This window comes from Suricata suricatta, chromosome 7, assembly GCF_006229205.1.
Source record: "Suricata suricatta isolate VVHF042 chromosome 7, meerkat_22Aug2017_6uvM2_HiC, whole genome shotgun sequence".
Taxonomy (NCBI): domain Eukaryota; kingdom Metazoa; phylum Chordata; class Mammalia; order Carnivora; family Herpestidae; genus Suricata; species Suricata suricatta.
This window is the reverse complement of record NC_043706.1, coordinates 125,388,624-125,398,639: the sequence shown is the minus strand read 5'-3', so window position 1 is coordinate 125,398,639 and position 10,016 is coordinate 125,388,624. Positions and strand designations below refer to the sequence as shown.

Genomic DNA, 10,016 nt, shown 5'->3' with positions numbered 1-10,016 from the left:
AGGCAAACACTTTAACATTGTGAAACACATCACATTTTCCTTGTAAATGTTTTGTAATAAATGAGAAACTGTACAGCAGTTAGTTCAATATTACCCGTGCAGGATGAATCCTCTGAGCAATTACCTTGTTTCCATGGCGACAGCACATCTGCCCATGCTTTAGTGTGATCCTAGGAAACCACCAAATTGGGTCTGCTCAGTAAAGCTCAGGAAAACTTAGGGAATTAAGGGAGAAGGGGATTGTAAGTTTGATACTAACTAGGTTAACAAACTGCTATTTATATTATTGAAGTCCTTCATTAAAGCAGCTTAAAACAATCTGTAAGGGGAAAACTGCGTGTTGGAAAATAAAAAGCAAAATGTGTTAAAAAAAAAAAAAGGCTGAAAGAAGGAAGAAAAGGATAACCAGACTTTCTAGGATCCTTGCCCACACCCAATTCCCTAGGAGAAGACCTCTAAAAAATCCAAGGCCCCTGAGTGCAGAATGGAAACAAATCTCCCTTAGACATTTACCTCCTGACGTCTACCTGGACCTCACACTCCACCCAGAGTTTACCTGAGCCATAGTCCAAACTTCTTCTTTTTAAGTAAATCCTGGAAAGGGAGGCCAGAAACTGCTGCTTTGACATCCATGAGAAACCATACTGTCATTTGGCTGTTACACTCCAAAGAACGGCAAGAAAAATTAAAGCAGAAAAATTGTATCATGGACATTGAACTATAATACAAACACAGAAGCAGAAAAAGCTCCTTCAAAGCAAGACTGCCAGGTCAATTGTGGCCACCTTTCTGAGCGGGGGGTTAAACCAAGATTTAATATTGGAAATTAAAGATATGTTCCTCAGGGAAAATGGACATTATAACAATGTTGTGCTCCTGTTATCACACTTGATTTCAGCCTCTCAGGGAGCCAGTTCCCAGACAGTTTTAGAGATTGGGTATAATTTAGATACATTTTCTTGGTGGGGATCGTAAGGGAGGCTCTAAAGAGGGAAGTGGGGAGATAATGTGGGAAATGTGCAAGGTGGATATAACAGGATTGGAACCTGATATGCCACCGTTTGATTCATATGACATGTAATTACATCTAATTACAGACATCCCTTGGAACTTGGACCACGGGGTTGAAGATAAATTTAAATACCTTGGAGAAATAGCCTGACTATTATAATAAAGGTCTTTCTTCTAGTTAGAGGGATAAACTTATTAATGTAGCATCTCTAAATCAAATTACTATACGTCTGAGAAATTTGCTTATTGAAAGGAAAAAAGAAATATTACTTTAGGACACCGGAGGATAAAGGAATCAAAGAGTGGAACATAAAAATATTCAAGGGATTATTCGACTTTATAAATTTCTCTGCTTTTAAAGTGCTTATCTTAAAAAATTTAAAAGAAAGTTAAACATAAAGAGAAAAAAGCCTATTTGGGAAGTGAAAGAACAGACATGCCTTAAAAATTACCTTAGAAATAGAATTTTGAAATAACAACTATAATATGGCCCATATACTCTGCTGATCTCTTTTCTACATGGTGACTTGAACAAATCACTTGTATTTTATAGATTATATATTTGTATTGCCCTATCAAAATGCCTCAATACTCTTAACAAAAGTGCCTATGAAAATAATTCTCAAAGAAAAAGTCTTAAAAATACTATTTCTGTTCTATCTAAAAAACCATATACTTTATCATCTTTAGCAATTGAAAATCTCATTGACTAATTTAGTATATATGCAAAAAATTCAAATATATTTAGATAACCTATGTTAATATAAATGTTATAATATTAACATAGAAAAACACAATGTAAGATATCTATGCCTCAAGTCACAGTTATACCTGGGTCAAACAACATTATACTCAGTCTGTCCAATATTAAGGTACTTATTCCACATATTTTACCAACATATAGTCTAAGATATAATATTGTCAATAGTTAACATTAAATTAGTGTTTATTAAATTAATTAATTAATTAATTAATAGGGAGTCCTAGTCATCAGCTTGTTTTAATTCACCAGTGAATTCACTGCATAGTTTGAGATTAAAGACATAACTACAGATATGTATAAAGTATCTGTCATTTTATAAAGGCTCTTTTCTCCCTACTATAACAGCATTCTCTCCTCTTTACCCAAGTTCCCTCTGCAGGTTTCCTTAAATTCCCCACTCACGAAATCCATTTTCATTTTCCTTTATGTTACCTACAACCTCTGTGGCTTGGCCAGTCTTCAAGATTTCCTTTGCCTCACTAGCTTATAATTACACAAACCCAACAGACGTGTAGGACATCACCTCTGTGTCGAATGCTACTCATGACTATGATGTTTGGGAAAAGAGACACACATAAAAACAAATCTACAGTGAATTTTTGGATAGGAGAAAATCGGTGGTGAGAACAGAATCCTATGAGAAGACAATGGAATGGAATGGTTAGAAATTCAATAGGTGGAGAGATAGAGAAACTAACATTTATTGAGTAGTTGTTTTTCATCAGGCTCCATGCAAGGGGCTTTCACATATAGTATTTCATTTATTTCTTACATCCAAATGTTGAGATACACCTTTTCATCATTTTACAGGATATGAAGCCCAGCAGGGTTTCAATACCTACCAGGATTCTATTGTTTGTATGTCTCTGAACAGGCATTCTAATTCATGTTGATACTGTTTCCATCCCAGACAAAAGGAACACCAAGCCACTAAGGTAAAATTATGCACAGGTGTGTTGGACAGCTAATGATGGCGACAATCTTCTAGAGCAGAGCATCTAGTGAGGAAGGCATTAGCTTGGAAACAGCAGGTCTGAAGACACTCAGACTCTTATTTCTAGCATTTCTTTTTGCTTGCTTCTTAGGATTTCCAAGAGATAATTGTTGAAATAATTGAAGAATTAGTGAATGGGTGTCCTCCTTTTTTTAAATTCTTATATTGCCCTTGTATTCTTGCATGCTGTCTACTTTATTCATCATAGCCCTTAGCATCTAAATCATAGGTGTTTAAAATTCCTGGTCTGATAATCCAACATCCCTGCCACATATAGTTCTGATACTTCCCTTGTGCCTTCAGTTTTTGTTTTTGGCTTTTTGGTGTTTGTGTTTGTTTTGGTTTTGGTTTGTTTTGTTTGTTTGTATGTTTGTTTTGCCTTTTTGTATGCATTGTAATTTTTCCCTAATAGCCAGACATGATGTACTAAGGCAAAAGGAACTGCTCTAAAAGGTCATTGGTAAGGTGGTCATGCTGAGTGGAGGAAAAGGAAGGATTCTACAGTCTTGTGATTAGATCTCAGTCTTTTAGTGAGCCTATGCATCTGGAATATGAACTTCATAAGTGCTTCTCAATTTTTTTCTATCCCCATAGATGGGACAGGATGGCTAGTATGGGCTGGAGTTGGATATTTATCTTCTCCAGGTCAGTTAGGCTCTCCCAATACTCCAGCAGGTTAGGCTATGGTTACACTTAAATGCCTTACCATATCCTACAAGGCCCTGTGTGTCAGATCTACTATGTCCAGCCTCATCTACTCCTTGCTCACCTCCACACTCCAGCCACACTGACTTCCTTTTGGTCACCCCAGGAAGCAAGTTGTTTCCAGCCATCAGGCAGAAACTCTTATCCCAGCTTGCTGCCTGGCTGGCCCTCATATTGCCTCAGGTCTCCTCTGAACTATTGCCACTTCAGTGAGGTCTTCCCGAAACACCAGAAGGTGGGTTTCCCCACCACATTCTCTCCAACTTCATTGTTATGTTTCAGTGATGCATGGTCTTCCTTCAAAGCACTTATTGTAATCCTAATTTTTGTATTTGTTTGTTTCCTGATATACTGCCAGTTTTCTGGCTATGCTAGTGTACCTTGAAGACATTAACCATGCCAGTTTTGTTCATGACCATTTAACCACAACAAGGACTATGCCTAGGATATAAAAGTCAGAGAATGGATAAGTACTGAATTAATTAAAGAAGTAATGAATGAATCTCTCTTTTTTTCACTTTTAGTCTTAGCATGACTCAATAAACCAAAATAATGTCCACTGCTATTGCTTAATATTTGTTGCTACACAAGTGGTGAATTTGTGACAAGTCTATTTGAGAGTGACAGGTGTTCACTCCCAGAGGGCAACAACATATGGCTGTTGATAAAACAATAACTGTAACATGCTGAGAAATCACAGTATAAGGAAACAAAGTATTTTGGAAGTTAGATGTTGCTGAATTCCTTATTGGCTGAGCAAGTAGTCAAGCTACCATTGTTATTTATAGACATTGCCAACCTTAGGTCTTGGAGTTTTGAAACAAATAAACAAAAATGCATACTTCTGTGTCCACTGCAGGATCTGATGCTAAGAGAGGGTCTCACTTTTTGTCTTTGTTTGTGGCTCTTGTTCAGCTCTGGAACAAAAGTAAACCTGTTTCCTTTCCTTGCTGATTTTTTAATCTGCACTATCTCAGTGCCTATGGTCATAGTGTTAAGGAGCAGATTTCGCATCGGGGCGCCACCATCACTAACAACTCCTAACAGTGGATGCCTGGAAGAGGGGCCCTCAGGAGAAACATATATACATCAATAGTGGTTGTAGTTGGATGGTGGGGTTACAAGAAATTTTTATATGTCCCTTCCATTATCTGTTTTTTAATTGGGAAAATAATGCAAAATGGCTTTGTAATTAAAAAATAGTAATAAAGCAGCATGATCCTTGAGCTCACTTATTGAGAAAATGAGCCACCTGAAGGCCAATTTCCTCACTGTGAAGGCTAATAATAGTGGTAAGTGAAAGGAATAGACTTCACATATAGTTCCCTTGATAATGCTTAACCAACAGTATCCCTAGGAATGGTAGAAGGATTGTCAATATTACATTGTAATATTTAGTGAGCAGTTATTATGTCAGGCATTATATCAAGTGCTTTACATAATATTATCTCATTTAGTCCTCACCAGAAAACTCATGCAAGGTGATTATTATCATTATCCCCATTCTACAATAAGGAGAATAGCCAACAGAAGTGAAAAGATTATACTGACCCAGTATTATTTGACTTTGAGATATCCATTCCATGTTTTAATCTAAACTATTCTTTCATATATGTATTCAAAGACACTAATAAGTTTAAACCATGTGTCCAGCCCTGACATAGTAAGGGAAAAGAAACTTCTTCCCTCAATTACTCAAATCTACAGGGAGAGATAGTTATGTAAACAGACAAGTCTGAATAAAATGGGTTAAGGTAATAAGGGGTAGGTTCAGAGTTCCAGAGGAGACCAGGAATGGATCCCATAAACCAAAAGTGGACAAAAAGGATCTATTTGAGAAAGTGTCTTAGAGATGGTGACACCTGATCTAAACCTTAAAAATACAAGTAGCAGTTGACATTTCCTTGGTGGCTTGGTCATTGGGAAATGATGAGTGAAAAAGCCTTTGATGCAGGAGAGTCTGAGCAAAGGCCTGGGACAAGAAACATCATGACATGAAAGAGGAGCAGTGTTGTGAGAAAAGGAAGGATAAGACATGAGACAGAGGGACAGCAGGAGTAAGGATGGATCAATGTCACACTTACATAACAGAAACACGACCTTAGCATATACTGAACAACGGAGAGAGCCAAGATTGGAGAGGCTAGAAGGCTTGTAGGAGGCTGCTGAAACATGACAGGCAAGTGAGAGAAAGCCTCGGCTGGGGAGGTGGTGGCAGAGATGCAGTGAAAAGGGAAGACTTGTGAAATATTAAGGTGGATTTGCAATGATGATGAGGTACAGAAAGAAATTAAAATAACTCTGTAAAATTTGGGAGTTCGTAGAGAGATTTGAGCGAGGCAGAGATTAGAGGGTCTTTATCGTATTAGTAGTAGGTGAAAACAAGAAGTTTGGCAAGATATCTCACAGAGAGTGGGTGGAGAGAGAAGTTTGCACACAAAATGCAGGACTGGAATTTCAAAGGGTAGAAGAAGCAGAAAGATTGCATGGGCAGTGGGGAGTGACAGAGTCTGGGGAACTGGGCATTTTAAACCCATACAGGTCAGGTTTGATCCTGGAGGTTTGTGGAGAACCAGAGGTTCTATGGGAAACAAGATGCAGGATTCTTTTTCAGGAATTAGGGAAGAGTCAACAGCAGCAGAGGCAGATGAATGGCCCAATTAGATAAAATTCAGGAAAACAATCCATTTTGTTTGAAAATAGCATCATCATTGATGACGTGGTGAAATTAGTAGATTGGTGGGGACTGAAGTCAAGCTGTTATTGTTAGCTTCGTGAACAGGAGGGAAAAAAGTCAGAACATTAGATAGAATTACTTTCTAAACTTTTGATGAGGTGGAGAAAAATGATTGGTGAATTCCTAGATGATTCAGAGTCAAAAATTTTGGAGGAGATTGTGTTTTTTTCTTTTTGGTAGGGAGATTACTTAGATTTGAGGAGGTTTTTGGTTTGATGTGTGGAAACCAGTTGAAAGGAAATGAGAAATAACAGGAGTAGTAAAATAACAAAATAAAGGACTTTGCTGTGGTTGGAGTTAGGGGTACAGAGGAATGGGTTAACCTTGAGAAGACAGAGGAGCACCGAGTCCACTAAGACTATGGGAAATATGGGAAGAATGAATGGTTGTAGATACATATGTTAACAGAAATAGTAGTTGAATAAAAAACCATTATGTTCAATGACTTCAATTTTCTCAAGAAGGTAGAAAGGTCATCCAATAAATGGCTCATAAACATATTAGGGAATGACAATCTGGTGGAAATGTTTGATTAAAGTGAAAAAGTGCTAGTTCTAGCTCTCCTTTTCCAAAACACATAGGCCTTTCAAGAAAGTATAATAGAATCTGAGGGCTCATCTGCCATATGGAATTTTATATTGATGCTATGAGTTCGCAGCACCATCAGAACTTGGGTATGCTTTCTCACAAATGACCATTCCAAACAAATTCATATAAGAAAGTGATAGGCACTTTCCTCTATCTTATCACAGAGTTTTTTGCACTTGACTCAAAATACGTTTCATTGCAAGAGTCTTGTAAATTCTGTCTCATAAACTCTTAGCATCAGGTGGCATTTAACTCAACAGCATAGCACTTGCGTCCATCTCTTTTGCCTAGCATTAGTAGGTGAGATACATATAGAAATTAGAGATTTACAGATATACAATTATGGAAGAAACTTTCTCCATCAGAATTCCTCTTAGCGGGAGTACCACACTGCTCAAAACAAATGCATGACTGTGCCATTGTGTACGGAGAGTGATATCACAGAATGCACAAATATGTTCACTGAAAGGTGATTGTATGCACATATATGTACTTATAAAAGAGAGGAATGTAGTATGCATTTTGTTCTTGGGAAGAAAGTGGAGGAAAGAGTTCAGTGAAGAAAAGGAAATGAAACAGAAGAGGGAGGCATAGAGAGAAAGGAAGAGTGACCTTTTTGGAGACTATCGCACCATTGATAAACTCATCCAAATGCAGAAATACTGTGTGGCATTGCTTGAGAGACAGTAAAGGGTGTGAGTGAGTGTGTTGCCTATGCTGAAAGAATGAGGATAAAGTGAGGAGTAGAAACAAAGATATCACACAAACGTACAGAAAGAAGTGTAAGATCCTGAGAGGGAAGGGTCCCCCCTATTCCCGAATATCATGAGAAATCAGGGGAAGGCAGTTCTGGACTTTCACAGACTGTAGAAATGAGGATCTAATGAAGTCTGCCCGACTGTTCTGGGAGAATACTAGCGCCCCACCCCCATCCCCAAGCTACATCTGCGATACACAAATCTTCCCTAGGGGAAAGTTTAGGGAGAGTATTCAGGTGGAGTTGTTTGGTAGATACGCAGCAGAATGACAGAGGCTGTAACATTGTTCAATCTGGGAATACAATAGGAAGAAATATTAACCGTAACAATCTGTCTCCAAACATATGACAATTAAGCAGAGTCCAAAATAGACTCCAATATGAACACATTGCTCCTAGAAAAAGAAATACAAATGTCTCATAAACATATGAAAAGATGGTCAATGCTTACAATCAGAGAAATGTAAATTAAAACTCCAGTGAGATGCCATTTTCACTTAGCAGAGAACCAGTCTCCCTCAAAAGAAATTGCTGGCAGAAGTGTAAATTGGTGCAACTCTTGTGGATGGTGCTTGGGTATTATTTATCCACATTTAAGATTTTTTTCAAAATTTGAAATGTCTGTGAACTTTAAGTCAGCAATTCCATTTCCAGGAATATTCTAGGACTATTATAGCTAGTACTTGTGAGAAATGACACATACAGAAAGTGTCTCATGGAGGAGTTGTTTATGACAGCAAAATGTTAGAATGTCCTAAACATCCATCAGTTTGACAGTGACCAAACGGAGGGTGGTGTGGGCAGACAAAGGAATACTATACAGCCATTACAGGGAGGAGGCAGGATAACTCCCCACGGACTGATGTGCAAGATTCTCCAAATTATAGTGTGAAGTGAAAGGACGCAAAGTAGTGTCGATAACATTCTACCACGTGCACACACACAGCACACTTACATGTTTACGACTTGACTTTGTAGGCACACATACAAATGTTTTTACTTGTGTTTTAAAACATGTCTCTAGACAGATATATAAGAAATTCAAAACATGATGGTCATCTGAAAGGGGAATTGGGTACTAATGGGACACTTTTATAGGAAATTTACTTTTTCCTATATACCTTTTTTTAACCTTTTTAAATTTTTTTCTTATTAATACAGTATTTATTTGTCTTCCCTCTGTCACACCCTGAGCCAACAACTTTCCCCAGGATTCCTGGGGAGATATAGGAAAAGGAACACACAGGGCAGACAAGACACTGGAGAAAGATCTATGGGAGGTGGAGATGGTCCTTCACATGGTGAAGAGTATGAGAAAGGCCACCATCAGGCAAAAAAATCCCATGGCCTCCGAGAGGGCAAAGCCCAGAATGGCGTAGGAGAAGAGCTGCTGCTTCAGAGAGGGATTCCTGGCATAACCAATGATAAGGCTCCCAAACACAGTCCCCATTTCAGCCCCAGAGCCAGCCACCCCAACTGTGGCAGCGCCAGTCCCAATGAACTTGGCTGCCGTGTCAATGTCCCTCGAAGTAGTGCTGGTTTGGAAACCGCGGCTAGGAATAAGTGGGGTCAGGGGACGCGGGGCTGCCCCGCCGCTGAGGCTCCCATCTGTCCGTGTCTCTGGTGGTTTTAGTGCCCCTGTAGACAGTGGTAGGCTCAACAGCTGAGAGGTGCTCCTCACCAAGAAGGGGGCAGAGACAAACAGGCTTACATTTTCAGAGGATGAGGGGCTATGGGAGGAGACCTGCTCCCAGGGCAGAGAAGACAGAGGGGCAGGGGGGTGGGGTGGACAGGGAACCTTTTTTATTTTTGAGAGAGAGAGAGCATGTGCACAAGTTGGGGAGGGGGGGAGAGAAAGAGAGAGAGAGAGAGAGAGAGAGAGAGAATCCCAAGCAGGCTCAGTGCTGTCAGTGTGGAGCCTGACTCAGTGCTCCAATCCACGTCCCTGGGATCATGACTTGAGCTGAAACCAAGAGTCTGACACTCAACCGACTGAGCCACCCAAAAGCTCCTTAACCTTTTGAATGTTGATGTTGTGCATGTATTGACTACTTGAAAATAAGTTTACATTTTAAAAACTAAAATAATTATCTAAAGCAGAGTGGCCTCCTTGTTTTGGTTGAAGGCCATCCTCGGCCATTTAGAATGGCAGTTGAAGGGAAGGAAAACAAGAGTGAGAAAAGGAGAAATAAAAGACGAATGGGCAGGTTAAATGGTGCACTTACATTGTGGGTCTACAATTCTGGAGTGGCATAAAGGCATGCTTAGTTGTGCTCTTCTGTTTTCCAGCAACTTTGAGAAATTCTGCCATTAATATTGAAGAAAGTAGATTGTCAACATTTAACATAGAACTGGAATTTTGAAGGATCAGCAGAAGGATTAAGTGTTAACAAATTGCTAATAAAAGTATGAAAATAACTCAGATGATGGAGTTTGGGTCTGGCCTGAACAGACCAGAAAG

General features: G+C 39.1%; 1 pseudogene; it reads right to left on the bottom strand.

Moving 5' to 3' along the window:
- Nucleotides 1-8,849: 8,849 nt before the first annotated feature.
- LOC115296316 lies at nucleotides 8,850-9,163 on the bottom strand (annotated as a pseudogene).
- Between the last annotated feature and the right edge of the window lie 853 nt (nucleotides 9,164-10,016).